Source organism: Podarcis liolepis (genome assembly GCF_965112155.1).
Source record: "Podarcis liolepis genome assembly, chromosome: 7".
In the NCBI taxonomy this organism is placed as follows: domain Eukaryota; kingdom Metazoa; phylum Chordata; class Lepidosauria; order Squamata; family Lacertidae; genus Podarcis; species Podarcis liolepis.
Window position 1 is genome coordinate 12,156,609 of NC_139561.1, and position 16,635 is coordinate 12,173,243.

Here is a 16,635-nt window from a genome sequence, read left to right on the forward strand (position 1 = left end):
TTAGGGGGCGCAAATTACTTGCCTTGCCCTGGGTGCTGACAACCCACGCTACGCCACTGCCAGAGGTCCGTTCTTAACCTGAAACTGTTCTTAACTAGAGGCATGCTTTCGCTAATGGGACCTCTTGCCGCCGCTGCGCCCAGTGGCGTAGCGTGGGGGGTGCAGGGGGGGCGGCCGCAACATCTGGGGGTTAGGGTTAGGGGACGCAAATCCACGGGTTAGGGGGCACAAATTACTTGCCTTGCCCCGGGTGCTGACAACCCACGCTACGCCACTGGCTGCGCCACCGGAACACGATTTCCGTTCTCATCCTGGGGCAAAGTTCTCAACTCGAGGCAACTCTTCCAGGTTGGTGGAGGTTGTAACCTGAGGCGTTTGTAACTCGAGGTATCACTGTAATGCATTTTGCTTGTCTGGATGAAAGGGGGGGGCGTGTGAGCATGCAAAAATCGGCCTACTGAACAAACAAGGAAAGCCTGCTGGATCAGGCCAACGACCCCTCTACTCCAGCATTCTCACAGCGGCCACCCAGAAGCCCCAATAGGAAGCCCACAAGCAGGACTTGAGTTCGAGAGCCCTCTCCCCTCCTCAAGTTTCCAGCAACTGGGATGCAGATGACTTACTGCACTGCCTCCAGCTGTGGAGGCAGAGCAAAGCGATTGTGGCTAGCAGCAAAGATAAAATTTATATTGGCTCCCCCACCCACTATTACCTCTGGCCCCACCCACCACGGGCATGTGGCCCTCAGAAGGTTGCCCTGATGGGAATAATAGCCCCCTTGGGCTAACACATCCCTGGGCTGGCTTATTTGTTATGGAATAAGCAGGGCCTTGCAGAGCCAGGCGGAGGCCTGGGCCAAATAGATAATGTGCCCCCCCCCCTTTTTTTTTACCCTGGGGATAACTGAAGTCTTATAAATAAGTACCGGTATATAAATAATTTTCACAAAAGATATGCTGGCAAATAATTTTATTTCAAGGCTTGAACCTATCTGCATATAAAGACAAAATGGAAAAATATAGATATACAATAGTGCTTTTTAAAAATATATAGGGAAAAGGATTCTTTTAAGTATTTACATTTAAAAATGCTTTCCTGGCTTTCTTTTCTGCGAATTCTTGAATGACGCAGGAAAAATCAAGCAACTTCGCCTTATCGTGGTTTATGTTTATTATTGCTAAACCATTTAGGATTTCTTGAGCCATTGTTGATTGAAAGAAAGACTTAATTTAATATATTGAAACTCATCCCACCCGGCGCCCGCTCCGCGCTCCTCTGCCCACCGCCGCCACCGCCTTTGAGCCTCTGCCCCAGTGCATCCCCTGCGATTGTGAATATGCTGAGGTCGCCGTTGGAATCGGAGGCCCGGGCCCAATGGCCCCTATGGCCACCCACCCCCTCTGTCTGGGCCTGGGCATAAGGCTTCCAAAGGAGTTTACACAGGGTGCCTCTGGCCCGGCTGTGGCTGATGGGAGTTGTAGCCCAAGGCAGCAGATTAGCCTTCTCCAATCTCGAAAAAAAAACAAGTGCAGCAAAGATTCAAGGTCTTTCCAGCAATGCCCTGGCTGGCTGAGCTAACTGGTTCTTTCTGACAAATACCTCCTCAACCCTCACGCCTTCTTCCAAGCAACAAAAGCCATCTAAGGGGGGGGGGGTTGCAAATTCTAACAAGTTGGTTCTGCAGAGGATTTAGCACAGGATGAAAATTTCCGTGTTGCTGGTTGCTAGGGCTTCTTTTTTCCACTCGCTCCACACAGCCCCCATATCTTAGAAACACAGCCAGCTGCTGCCCCCAGCAACCTCCAAGTCAGAATGCTGGCAGTCATTTAAGAAGCAGGTGGATCTTGGAAGGCCAGGAACATTTGCAAATCAATAAAGATAAAGGGACCGCTGACCATTAGGTCCAGTCGTGGCCAACTCTGGGGTTGCGGTACTCATCTCACTCAATAGGCCGAGGGAGCCGGCATACAGCTTCTGGGTCATGTGGCCAGCATGACTAAGCCGCTTCTGGCGAACCAGAGCAGCGCACGGAAACGCCGTTTACCTTCCCGCCCCAGCGGTACCTATTTATCTACTTGCACTTTGACGTGCTTTCGAACTGCTAGGTTGGCAGGAGCAGGGACCGAGCAACGGGAGCTCACCCCGTCGCGGGGGTTCAAACCGCCGACCTTCTGATCGGCAAGCCCTAGGCTCTATGGTTTAACCCACAGCACCAACAGCGTCCCCTACCAAATCAATACCCAACAGTAAAAGCAGTTGAGGTGACCCACGGCACATTTTATACTGGGTTTTCACTTGTCCTACCCAGAGATGTAGTCAGTGCCAGGGCTGGAGTCCTAAGGAGAGCCTACAGGATCAGGAGAACGACTGCCTTATAAGAAAGGATCCTGTTCTCACAGTGGCTACCCTGGAGCAGGAAGGATGTAGTACGACTCCTGCAACGCATTGGCGACTAATATACACACAATCATTACCAAAATAATTACACATTCTTTATCAATCTTCTGAGAAAAATACAAAACCTTGCGCAAAGTCACAGAAACTTGCGAACTGCCCAGTCTAAGATCATAGAATCATAGAATCATAGAGTTGGAAGAGACCACAAGGGCCATCGAGTCCAACCCCCTGCCAAGCAGGAAACACCATCAGAGCACTCCTGACATATGGTTGTCAAGCCTCTGCTTAAAGACCTCCAAAGTAGGAGACTCCACCACACTCCTTGGCAGCAAATTCCACTGTCAAACAGCTCTTACTGTCAGGAAGTTCTTCCTAATGTTTAGGTGGAATCTTCTTTCTTGTAGTTTGGATCCAGATGAACTTACAATGTCTGATTTCAACAGATTTTTCAAATGCTTAACTCAGTCTTTTGTTTTCTTTATCTTTTTAGGTAAGTTCATGAAGATATAATAATTAATAATAATAATAATAATTTATTATTTATACCCGCCCATCTGGCTGGGTCTCCCCAGGCACCCTGAGTGGCTTCCAACGAAGTATAAAAATACAGTGTTCTGTTAAACATTAAAAGCTTCCCTAAACAGGGCTGCCTTCAGATATCTTCTAACAGTCTCGTAGTTGTTCTTCTATTTGACATCTGGTGGGAGGGCGTTCCACAGGGCAGGTGCCACTACTGAGAAGGCCCTCTGCCTGGTTCCCTGTAACTTGGCTTCTCAAAGTGATACCAACAAAAGGTAAGTCTGGTGTTGTTCACAATATTGAGAGATGCTAGTGAAGTTGTAGATGGATATTAACGAAGTTGTAGACAGGGTGCCGGCATTTTGCACCTGTTTCACCCTGGCAGTCCCAGTAATCAAGAGGCCGCTGTTCGCCCCCGATGAGGCCCTTTTACTGGGGCTTGCAGGTAGCACACTCCCAAGGTACTTTTCCGGGCTTCTTCAGTGGTCTAATCTCAAAGCCTTGATACAGTGGTGCCTCGCAAGACGAAAAGAATCCGTTCTGTGATTCTCTTCGTCTAGCGGTTTTTTCGTCTTGCGAAGCAAGCCCATTGACAGATTAGCGGATTAGCGCTATTAGCGGCTTTTAGGGCTTATCTGCTGATCGGATCAGCTGATAAGCAGCTTAGCGGCTTAGAAAAAGGGGGGGAGGGGAAAAAAACGCAGGAACTCGCAAGACATTGTCGTCTTGCGAAGCAAGCCCATAGGAGATTCGTTTTGCGAAGCACCTCCAAAACGGAAAACTCTTTCGTCTAGCGAGTTTTCCGTCTTGTGAGGCATTCGTCTTGCGGGGTACCACTGTATGTATATTGATATTCAATTTCATAGAGAATACTACAGTATTTCTTGGCTTAAGCTTAAGAGACTGATTTGCTTAGCAGCGGGAAGGATAGCAAGCAAGTTCTGAGTCCAAACTGCACAAACCTCTTTGTCACAGACACACATTCACGGCTTTAGTCATCTTTATCACCCGAGCTTCACCTCTGCTGTGTGGACGTGAGAGAGACAGAGTCAGAGAAACTCACTTGCTCCCGTCACCTCAACTAACCCCTAGCAGCCTGACTGCATTCCTGATGGAGTTATCACTGTGGGTATGGATCAAAGTTAGGGCTGTTGGTTTTTTTGATACGGATCAAAGTTTGCTAAGGAGGGAGCCTGATCCTGGCTCCTTGACTGGGACTCTCTCCAGCTGGCAGCCACTCTGGAGAAAAAAAATAGTACTGGTGCCAAGAGCAATTACAACTGGAGCAGAAACCAGATCTGAAAGGGTTATGTGAGCAGCAGCTCTGCTGAGGAGACACCCAGATCCTGTTTCTCATTCCCGAAATGCGGATCTAATTTCAGGTGGTGGCATCGTGACCGAAACTTCTTCTAAATGCATGGACCGCAATTGTAACAGAAGCAGCAAACAGGGCGAGGGGTTAGCTTTCATTCATTAGAATTGCTGAGATGGATAGACCAAACGTCCATTTAGCAGGGCTTCCCCCCAAAAAATGCTACTGGAAAGTTGGCAAGAAGGATGTGGAAAGTGGACTATGCAGAATTAGATAAATTAACAGGAAGGATTCGAAATCTGCGGGATCAGAGATTCTTAGAAGACTGGAGTAAATATTTGAACTATTTGAAAAGCAATTGTAATAATCAGATTACGCTAGTAGGACTGCAAGACGTTCTGTAAGGAGGACTATTTGAAATATTGCAAGAAAGACTATGATGAGAATTATTAGTTAAGGATAATTAAAAGTAATAGAGAAATTAAGAAATGCAGAACAAGTGATAAAGAACGGAAAATTTTCAGAAGTTGTTGACAGAAGTCTAAAATATTGTATAAGATAAGAAGTTATCTTAAATGATATTTGGATATGATATGTTTAAAAAACCCCAATAAAAATGTATAATAAAAATGAGAGAAGGAGGTGGAAAGAGGAGCCAATTGCCGCTGCCCTTGTTCCCAACACTCAGACTTGGAGGGTACGCAAGACTTGCCACACTTCCCTCCCAAGCAAAGCTGCAAATTGAACACCAAAGTTACTATAGTGGTACCTCAGAAGTCAGATGGAATCCGTTCCGGAAGTCCATTCAACTCCCAAAATGTTTGGAAACCAAGGCGCGGCTTTTGATTGGCTGCAGGAAGCCCCTGCAGCCAATCAGAAGCCATGGAGGACGTTCAGGTTTCAAATAACGTTTGCAAACCGGAACATTCACTTCCGGGTTTGTGGCATTTGGGAGCCAAAACGTTCGACTCGCAAGGCAATGCAAGGTACAACGAGTTTTTAAAATGGGCCTTAAAGACACAAGATCTACCCACCCTGGAAGAATGGCAGATGAAGGTGATGGACTACATGGAATTGGCAGAAATGACTGGCAGAATCCGAGATCAGGGAGAAGAGGTGGTGGAAGAAGATTGGAAAAAAATGTAAAGACTACTTGCAGAAATACTGTAAAATTAATGAATGTTAAAGAGATGTTGGATTGAAAACAATGCGGTATTGGTAAAAAGATTAACAAGAGTATGTAAATATGGATTGATAATGGTGGAAAATATATATTTATAATAGGTTAAGATGTTGAGCAAGGACAAGTGACAGAGGGTAAGAACTTGCTGGATTAAATATCTGAACTGGAATACAGAAAGGGAGGTGTGAGGAGGTCAGGAAACTAGTAAATGAAGTATAAGATATGAAAATATTGATTTCTTTCTTTCTTTCCCCCCCTTCTTTTTAACTGTTTTTTATTTTGCATTTTTCACGTGTTTTGTCTTTTTATATTTGTAGCTCTCTCTTTTTTATTAGGGTTATTCTTTGTTTTTATTTTTTATGTTTAAACTTTGAAACTCTTTATTTTTTGTAAAATCTTAATAAATATTATTTAAAAAAAATAAAAAATAAAATGGGCCTTTAAAACGCTCTCTTCTTAAGGTTTCTTAATGGTGCTTTAAGAGTTTGAGCCATCTCAGTGCTAGGTCATAACAACTCTCCGCACCCTTAAACTGCAGCTCCCAGCATTCTTTGGGGGAAGTCATGCCTGTTTAAACTACTATCATATTGTTTTAAATGCATGGTGGACCAGGTCTCTGCATTTACTAATGTTTTTACTGGTGTTGAAGTTTGGGGATGGCTAACATGCAATCCTCTACGTAGTTAGAGTCCAGCGACTTCATCAAGCCCCAGCTTGCAAGACCAATGGCCAAGTAACTTTCAGATTTGTTGGCTGAGTTGCAGAACAAGCTTCTTCAGAAACAAGTCAGGTATGTGGCGATGGTTATCAAAGTTGCATTTGTTAACCTATTCTTCTGCTTCGTGCTTTAAATTTTTTAAAATTAGGGGAGGGGGAATTATACATTGTATCTTAAAATCTCTTTAGACCCGCAAGCCGTTTTGATGTTTGCAACTACAGCCAGGATGATGGGACTATAAATATATATAAATAAAAGTACTGTGTGGTCTTTCTTAGGGGCTGATTTCGTGCCAAGTTTCCTCAAAATAGGAAACACCAAGGACTATAATGATAATTCTCATATAGCTCCAGTATTTATTTCAGGGGAATTTCCCACTGTAATTTCATGAAGGGTAAAATCTACATCCATTGCCTGGTGGTCAGGATACACAAACTTTCTCCCTGCACCCCACAGGATCAAAATCAGGTTATGAGATGTCCATCCCATTTCAGCTACCATAAGATGATGTGCTCCTCCGATTAGAGAATGAAGGGGCTCCTCTTTCACACTGAAATGTTGGGGGAGCTTTTCCACTGTAGGAAGCACTGAGAGCATTTACGGTTCTCTAGACTCAAATTGGTGGCGCTGTGGGTTAAACCACAGAGCCTAGGGCTTGCCGATCAGAAGGTCGGCAGTTCGAATCCCCACGACGGGGTGAGCTCCCGTTGCTCGGTCCCTGCTCCTGCCAACCTGGCAGTTCAAAAGCACGTCAAAGTGCAAGTAGATAAATAGGTACCGCTCCGGCGGGAAGGTAAACGGCGTTTCCGTGCGCTGCTTTGGTTCTCCAGAAGCGGCTTAGTCATGCTGACCACATGACCCGGAAGCTGTACGCCGGCTCCCTTGGCCAATATAGCGAGATGAGTACCGCAACCCCAGAGTGGGCAACGACTGGACCTAATGGTCAGGGGTCCCTTTACCTTTACCTTTTTAGACTCAAGTTGCCCATCAACCCAAGCCAGCATGGCTAATGGTCAAGCATGATGGCAGCTGCAGTAAAAAAAACAACATCTGGCAATCTGGAGAGCCATAGATTCTGCAGCCAAGTGACCAACATTTATCTTCTTATGCACCATTGCCGAAAAGGTCTCATCCCACTCCCAAATAAAAAGAAGAGTTTTGGAGAGGGTGGCAGCTCTCCCTTTAATTGCATTAGGAAATGTCATAGTAAAAAGCCTGCTTCCATCTGTTTATTGTCACCTGGTTAACTTTTATAATTATATCCTGTCTTTATCGGTACTGGTGTCAGTGTCTAATGCCTTAATGCTGCAGTTTTAAGAGTTGTTAATTGTGTTTTTATATGAAGTTAGTTGTTCTGTTTCAATTCCATATTTTTAAGAGCTTAGGGCCTGAGTTTTATTTTTTCCTCTCCCCTCCCTGTCCCTTTTCCCTTGCATGTTGTGTTGTTGTTTTTTTAAGACTGTAAGCCTGAGAACAGGAACCGTCTTATTTTAACTGACTGTATGAAAGGCACCATGGGAGCCTTTTTGGCTGAATAGCGGGGTACAGATGCTCTCAATAATAGCAGTAAGTTGTTAGGCACTCTGGGCTCAACATGAGGTGCAAAATATAAGAAATGAATAATAATAACAATGGGATATTGCATTTAATTGTTGCAAGCCACTATGGGCAATGCAAACAAAGGAAGGATACATCTCTTGAATAAATAAGATAGTTTCTCTTTCATGCATCACAGCAGGAGTCATTTGCCAGACTGAAAAACTGGAGTGTAAAATCACCTCCTTCCCTGCAGAGCTTTCATAATGGTGCTTTGCATCATTCTGACAGAATATGGCCCCCTACCCTCAAACTAGGAGGATCCAACAGTCATATTTATGTTCAGCTCCCTCCCCTCAACCCCAAAGATGATGCCAGCCTGCCTTTCCACCTCTCAGCCCAGCCATATATGGGAATATATAAAAAATTATGAAGAAAATAATGAGGCAGAACAAGGGTTGTTGGAGACTCTCTCTCCATTTAAAAGTCATAAGCATTTTCAAGATAACAGGTTGTAACCAACCAAGTTTTACTCAGAACAGAACCCTTGAAATTTACACACAGAAGTCAGTAATGTCCGTCAGTTTCAGTGGGCTTACTCTGAGTAGGTCTAATAAAGGACACAGCCCTGTATTTATACGTATGAGAGTTGCTCCTGCACAGCCCACAAGGAAAACTGAAACTGAACTGCATATGTTGGATCAAAGTATATGTATAAAATAATAAACCAAAGGGGCAACGATTATGAGGGAAGATACTTAAAACTTGTGGGATAGGGCTGATGGGGCAAAATAGTTCTTTAAAGTTGGCAAATTATAAAGGGGGGAATGAAGAAATATGGCAGAGGAGAATTACGGTAAGAGGGGAATATGGAGGCATTTCCTGAGGAGAAACAGAAATACTGTATAAACAGCCATGTAACATTTCCTAATAATTTGTGGGGGGTTTTAAAAAGCTTTTTCAAAAAATCATAGGCACCCTGAGGGGTATCCAGTCCAACCCCTTGCAATGCAGGAATCTCAACTGAAGCATCCATGTCTGATGGCTATCCAACCTCTGCTTAAAAACCTCCAACAAAGTAGAGTCCACAACCCCGAGAAAGACCGTTCCAATGTCAAACAGCTCTTACAGCCAGAAAGTTCTTCCTGATGTTTAGTCAGAATCTCCTTGTCACTTGAAGCCACTGGTTCGAGTCCTACCCTCCAGAGCAGGAGAAAACAAGCTCCTTCTTCCCCATGACAGCTATGAAAAAGCCCTTTTGAAGGTGGCTATCGCTGTGGGTTAAACCACAGAGCCTAGGACTTGCCGATCAGAAGGTTGGCGGTTCAAATCCCCGCGGCGAGGTGAGCTCCCGCTGCTCGGTCCCTGCTCCTGCCAACCTAGTAGTTCGAAAGCACATCAAAGTGCAAGTAGATAAATAGGTACCACTCCGGCGGGAAGGTAAACGGCGTTTCTGTGCGCTGCTCTGGTTCGCCAGAAGCGGCTTAGTCATTCTGGCCACATGACCCAGAAGCTGTACGCCGGCTCCTTCAACCAATAAAGCGAGATGAGTGCCGCAACCCCAGAGTCGGTCACAACTGGACCTCATGTTCAGGGGTCCATTTACCTTTACCTATCATATCTCCCTCTCAGTCACCTTTCTTTTCTTTTTCTTTTTTGCAGGCTAAATATACCCAACTCCCTCAACTGTTTCTCAAAAGTCTTGGTTTCCAGACCTTTAATCATCTTGGTCGTCGTCCTCTACACATGTTCCAGTTTATCAATATCCTTCCTTAAATTGTGGAAAGCCAGGTGTCCCTTATCTTAGGGCAGCCAGTTCTTCCTGCCTAAGTGCAAAACCTTACAGTTGTCCCTATTCAAAATAAAAAAATCCCTTCCAGTAGCACCTTAAAGACCAACTAAGTTAGTTCTTGGTATGAGCTTTCGTGTGCATGCACACTTCTTCAGATACACTGAAACAGAAGTTGCCAGATCCCTATTGTCCCTATTGAAATTCACTTTGTTGGTTTTGGCCCAGTTCTCCAATCTGTTAATACCGAATCCTGATTGTGTCTTCTGCGGCATTAGCTACCCCTCCCAGTTTGGTGCAATCTCCAAACTGGAGGAGAATCCCCTCAATTCCTTCATTCAGCTGGTTTATGAATACGCTGAATGAAAACGGGCCCAGGACAGAATCCTGTGGCATCCCACTTTGCTACTTTTTTCCAGGATGAAAAGGAGCCATTCATGGCTTCTCTTTGGGTTTGGTCTGTCAACCAGCTACAAAGCCACCTAACAGCAACCTCATCCAGTCCACAATTTACCAACTTCTCTACAATAATATCGAGGGAGGGAGGGTGGGTGGGTGGACTCTGTCAAAAGCCTTACTAAAATCAAGATACACTACGCACACAGCATCCCCCTAATCCACCAAGTTTGTAACTCTTTCAAAAAAAAAAAAAAAAAAAGGAGAAGAAATGAGATTTGTCTGGCATGACTTGTTTTGATAAGCCCACGCTGGTTCTCAGTCATCACAGCATCCTTTTATAAAGGCTCACCATTTAGTTTAGTTGTACCTGGGTTTATAAAAAGCTATGCGGAGATATTTCCTGAGGGGGGGGGGCAAAGCCTTCTCCCATAAAGGCATGGCCAAACTTGGCCATCCAGCTGTTTTGGGACTACAATTCCCATCATCCCTGACCACTGGTCCTGTTAGTTTGGGATGATGGGAGTTGTAGTCCCTAAACAGCGGGCGGGCCAAGTTTGGCCATGAGGTCTGCTTATTTTTGGCTTGCAGAAAAAGTTTCGACGGATTTACAAGAGGAAGAAAAGTCTGTCTTCCCTCCTTACTTTGCAATATTATAATTAGTACAGGGATACTTAATTCATTCCGGAGGACTGTTCTTAACCTGAAACTGTTCTTAACCTGAAGCACCACTTTAGCTAATGGGCCACCCACTGCTGCCGCCCCGTCGGAGCACAATTTCTGTTCTCATCCTGAAGCAAAGTTCTTAACCTGTGGTACTATTTCTGGGTTAGCGGAGTCTGTAACCTGAAGCGTATGTAACCCGAGGTACCACTGTACAATATAATAAAATAATGTAATTATTACATTATAATTACATCATATTTTGTGTTGCTATTTTAATATTTTTAAATATATTAAATATTATAAGAGTGGGGGGGAGAGGAAACGAGGGTTTAGGCTCCTCGCTCCCCCCCCTTTTTACTTCCCAAAATGGTCTCTTCTATTAATTAAAAACCGCTATGAGAAAAGGGGACTCCGGGTCGAGAGCCGCCCCCCCCCCCCGTTCTTCCTGAAAGTTGGACCCTTCCACACACACGCGCGCGCATCCCCCGCGCTCGCTCGTTCCCTTTCCTTCACTCACCTTTTCTCCGGCGTCTCCCCCTGTGGGGTGGGGGAGGGGAGGGTTGTCTGGGTCTCGATCCGAGGCGGGGGGGGGGGCGAGGAGGAAAAAGTTGCTCTCGCGCCCACACGTGCACGCACACAGGCACGATTTCGGTCCCTCGCTCCTCCCTCCTCCTTGAAAATGTATGAAGCCACGCCCTCCTTTAAATGCTACTTTGTGCCCGATTCCAAGATGGCGGCCAATAAAGGGCTGCCCCGCCCCGCCCGGCTTCACGCCTCAACAAAGATGGAAGCCGTTATAGCGTTGCCTGGATACCGTCCCAAACGCCTCGCTTTTCTCTCAGCTGCCCAATTTCCTCACAATCACATAAACAAACATTAATAATCAATGGCAGGAACAATTCCTTTTAACTTGGTCAGCAGGGTCTAATTTCTCTCCTGTCATCATTATTTTATTAAAATTATTTATTATTATTATTATTATTATTATTATTATTATTATTATTATTATTATTATTATACAAAAGTAACTCCAAGCCACACGTAGATAAAAAGCAACAAAACCAGAAAAAAATCTAACGTTCATATTTTTAAAAGGCAGGACTAACATCCTACTCACTGAAAGAGACCACAGAAAAATTAAAAGCCAAAGGCCTGACAGGAGAAAAAAAGAAAGTTTTTTGCCTAGTGCCTGCTTGTCTATTTACAATCCCATACACACACACACATATATACATATATATGTATATACACACACACACACACACTTATTATTTCTGCAAAGTTTTTGACTTCCTTGCAGACTTAAGACACACGAACACCAACAGTCTTCTTTAATGATGATACTGCTTCTTGTTTTTAAGTTGCATACCACTTACAGACTTTGAAAACATTAGTGCTTCATATTTCAAATATCTCTTAAGTGCGCAAAACTTTAAAACGGTATATATGCTTTTAAATAGTTGCTTTTAAGAGTCATGGTTTTAAATAAAGCGGCAAGCTCACTATAATCTGGCCAAAGGGCGCCTCAGGTGGCTGTTTTTTGAGCATCAGAAGAGGGCCACAAATTAATAGATACTGAAGAGTTGTATCTTTCCTACATTCCAGAAGAGAATTTTCCTGGATTTTCTGTCTTGACTTGCCAAATAGCTTGGCCAGCCTAGGCTATGGTATTCTTATTTTTATTATTTTCCGTTTATTCCCTGTCCTTCACCATAAGCTCCCAGAGTGAGTTACAGCAATAAAATATATATATAGGTTCAAAAATTACAGCCACGAGAATAAACACTTTTTGCTTCAGGAAGAGATGGGTCCACCTCAACCAACAAAATGTGTTAGGCCCATTTACTCTGCATTGTACTTTAAATAATTTTTTTCTTTGCTTAGCCACCGTGAGTATTACTTTTCAAAAAAAATTATGCACATGAGTTCATTGCATAAAAATAAGAAAAGTTCCAGCATAATCTTGCGCTCTGTCTTGTGGTGTTCACAGAGACGAAAGCTCTTTTAGATGGTGGTGTCCAGTGTCTTGAGCGTGTCTGACGGACACTGCCAGGGAGATCTAAAAATAGTGGATTTAAAATAGCTCCCTTTGTCTAAAAGTGGCGCTAAAATAGTTGCTTCTGCCTGCGGTGAAACATAAGCCCGTTTATCTGCCTGAACCCTAGGTCATCACAAGCCTGTTGAATACGTGGTGGTTACTTATTAACAAGACTTGTTGAACTCAGACGCCAATCGTTGCAACATTCATATTCTGTTATTGTGTCTGCAAGGAAGCAAAACAAACCACTTGGAACTTTCTGTCTATTTTCTGATTATTTCCCCATGCTGAGACCGCATTAAATAAACCATTTTTTTTTTTTAAATATGCTGCTTGATCGTAAAAACAAACAAACAAAAAAACCTCAAGCAGTTTACAAAAAGAATGAAACAATGAAATTATCAGTAAAACACAGTGAAAAACAGCCATATAAAATCTTCAAAAGATATCAACCATAAGCTAAAAAAACAGATTAAAACACATGTCAACATTCTACAGGTCTGGATAGGTTTAGCAGGTGCTGGGAACAGTGAAGGTCAATAGGCAGGGAGATGCAAAGTCTATGTGCTGCCACACTAAAATACCGATTTATTGCAAATGCAGAATGAGTAGAATGAGTATTCTTTATGCAGGACCTTTAATGCTGCCAGTTGCTCAGATTCGAGCAGTTGTGTAGGCGTATGTGGTCTAAGGCAATCTCACAGGTAAAATTGGCTTGCATGTTATTAATTCATATCATGAGATTGGGCTTGTTCACATGTTGCACTGGTATGAAATGTCTCTGCACACGTACAAGGGTTTGTGTGAAACTGTGTGCCCTTGATTTGCACTCTCGGCTGTGTACCCCCTTACTGTCGGGTACACAGACTATACATTCATATTAAGTCTTTACATTTAAATAACTGCATGAGTGAACAGCTTAACTATTTCTATACACAGGTACACAGATTTTGCACTCACTGATAGTAACACGTGGATGCCCCTATCTTGTGCTCCAAAGGGGTTCTGGGTTTCATCAATGGGATCGTCTATCCTCTAGGAAAGTCTGTGGTTGCAGTTTCCAAGCAACTACTTTCCTGGTAGTTTTGCATGAGAGGTGATACAGAGTGGGTGGGTTTGTGTGACCACACAAACTAGCTTTCTTGTTGTTTAGTCGTTTAGTCGTGTCCGACTCTTTGTGACCCCATGGACCAGAGCATGCCAGGCACGCCTGTCTTCCACTGCCTCCCACAGTTTGGTCAAACTCACGTTCATCGTTTCGAGAACACTGTCCAACCATCTCATCCTCTGTCGTCCCCTTCTCCTTGTGCCCTCCATTTTCTCCAACATCAATGTCTTTTCCAGGGAGTCTTCTCTTCTCATGAGGTGGCCAAAGTATTGGAGCCTCAGCTTCAGGATCTGTCCTTCCAGTGAGCACTCAGGGCTGATTTCCTTCAGAATGGAGAGGTTTGATCTTCTTGCGGTCCATGGGACTCTCAAGAGTCTCCTCCAGCACCAGAATTCAAAAGCATCAATTCTTTGGCGATCAGCCTTCTTTATGGTCCAGCTCTCACTTCCATACATCACTACTGGGAAAACCATGGACAAACTAGCTTAGGCAGTATTTAAAAGGGGTCAAACAAATCCATGGAGGACAGCCTAATGAAGTAGCTAGGGTGGTGTAAATGGAACCTTCATGTTCAGAAGCAGTCTACCTCTCTGCTGTTGGAGATAAATAGGGAAGAGAGGGATGCTGTCTTTTCAAACCTTGTTTGTGGGCTACTGGGAGAGATGGATCTTCAGTGGGTTCTAGCAGGGAGCTCTTGCTATTAACTTACCAGTTAAAAAGGTGTCCTAGTAGCATTGGTAGATGTATTTGTAAGACATCTCACCCTCTGGACTCTCTCTCTCTCTCTCTGTCTGTGACACATACACATACACATGCATGAATTTAATGCACTAATGGGCACAGGACCTAGAGATTGCCACCCTGGTGCTGAAAGGCATTTATTCCACTCTGAACATGTATAGATTTCCCTGGGGGCCTTCTGCCAGTTGAAAGCCTCCATCCTTTTAATAAAAGGGAGGGAGGCTGAAATCACAGTGACCTCCCCTACAGGGTTACTGTGACAATTGCATGAGCAGTGGTGGTTATCTGGCAGGCGGGTGGAGGGGCCGAGGGGGAGGAAACCAGGTCACTGTGGAAAGGGTGAGGCAGTATCAAAACCCCTAACGGCAATTTCTAGGGATTTCCAAGAATGCTGCAATATCTTGTTTGGCTGGCTTTCAAGGGCTGGTGTTACGAACAGCTGTGCTTTATTTTTAGAAGTGGGAATCTCTGGCTTGGTTCTGCAGGTGCAAAACTAGGCTTTATTTCACCCGAGTCAAAGACCCAGTTTGGCACACACCCCACATACACACACACACAGAGGCTGGGAGCCTCAATGCAGTGGCGTAGCGTGGGGGGTGCAGGGGGGGGCGGCCGCACCGGGCGCAACATCTGGGAGTTAGGGTTAGGGGGCGCAAATCCATGGGTTAGGGGGCGCAAATTACTTGCCTTGCCCCGGGTGCTGACAACCCACGCTACGCCACTGCCTCAATGGCACCCCTCTGGAGGTTTTACCAGGGGCAAAAATTTGGCTAGTTGCCACCGCCATACCTCTGTGTTTTGGTTGGATTTTGAGAGAGAGGAAGAGGTATTCAAGGAAGCCACCTAGTTTTCTTTCATATTTTGTGCAAATGGGGAAGAAATTGAGATTTCTCTGGTTTTATCCAGCTTCTTGCATTCAAGCTCTGCCTTAGAAGCTGCACACCGACCATTTCTTCGAATATGGACATAGGAATTGGAGCCTCTGATCTCTCTTTAACTGGAGGCAACCTCTTCGGTGGGTGGTATCGAGCATTTGAACTTGCAGCCATCCTGTCCTGCAAATTGTCCCTGTTTTGGGACAACGACAAAGGTTTGCAACCAAACCTCTGCCTGCTCAGAGTAGACCCATTGAAGTTGACTAGCATAGGTCCAATAATTTCAGCGGATTTTCTCTGAGTAGGACTTAGGGCAGGACGTTGAGAGCTGTTGTGTGAATAGGAGTTCACTTTTTGAATAAGAAGAATTATATGTCAAGCAGGGTGGGAGTGGGCATCAGGATTCTAGAGATGCTTAGATGGGGCTGTGGGTTAAACCACAGAGCCTAGGGCTTGCTGATCAGAAGGTCAGTGGTTCGAATCCCCACGACGGGGTGAGCTCCCGTTGCTCAGTCCCTGCTCCTGCCAACCTAGCAGTTCGAAAGCGTGTCTAAGTGCAAGTAGATAAATAGGTACCTCTCCAGCTGGAAGGTAAACGGCGTTTCCGTGCGCTGCTCTGGTTCGCCAGAAGTGGCTTAGTCATGCTGGCCACATGACCCGGAAGCTGTACGCTGGCTCCCTCGGCCAATAAAGCGAGATGAGCACCGCAACCCCAGAGTCGGTCACGACCGGACCTAATGGTCAGGGGTCCCTTTACCTTTAGGTGGGGCATGGCCAAAAAAGGTTGGGAACCACTCCTCTAGTTGGAGGGTGACTTGAGAACGACGCAACAGGCATGCACCCTGCCAGCCTTGCATTGCTTTTGTGTGTCTCGCAAAGTGGGTGCAGCACGGCCCCCTTTAGCTCCAATGGGTGGGGGTCACTCTGGCAGCGCTCCCCACCCCGTGACATGCCTGCCTCGGGTGCCGTCAAGAAACACTCCGCCACTAGTCTAACCTACCTTACAGAGTTGTTGCAGAGCTCTCCAAACTTTTCGTGTTGGCGACACACTTCTGAGACAAGCATCATTTCAGTTGTAGGAATTTATGTATAGGTTGGGGGGGGTTGCCCCTCCAGCAGATATCATGCACGTGCAGCCCACTACCAAAATCAGCACAATCGCTTTTGTGACTTTTGTGATTTGTCCCCACAAAACACTTCATCACAGTTTCTTCCTATCTATTCAAAGGGCCTTTGCTGCACGATACGAAATGTAGCAATTCACTGATAGATGTGTCTATGTACTGGCTCACTGGGAAAACTTCAGAAATTCATATAGACCTGAGAGCTCAGCTACTCAGCAACCCCTCTGCCTGAG

At 44.9% G+C, this 16,635-nt stretch overlaps 2 protein-coding genes across 2 annotated transcripts in view; both read right to left on the reverse strand.

Moving 5' to 3' along the window:
- MTHFR (methylenetetrahydrofolate reductase) overlaps positions 1 to 11,253 on the reverse strand; it is a 41,506-nt gene extending 30,253 nt beyond the window's left edge. Inside the window, exon 1 of the mRNA XM_083514678.1 lies at positions 11,034 to 11,253. The gene's annotated coding sequence lies outside the window, so the exon portion shown is untranslated. The remainder of the gene's footprint in view (positions 1 to 11,033) is intronic.
- The window catches only part of LOC310712097 (C-type natriuretic peptide 1-like), a 132,811-nt gene that overhangs the window by 34,763 nt on the left and 81,413 nt on the right, over positions 1 to 16,635 (reverse strand). The window lies entirely within an intron of this gene.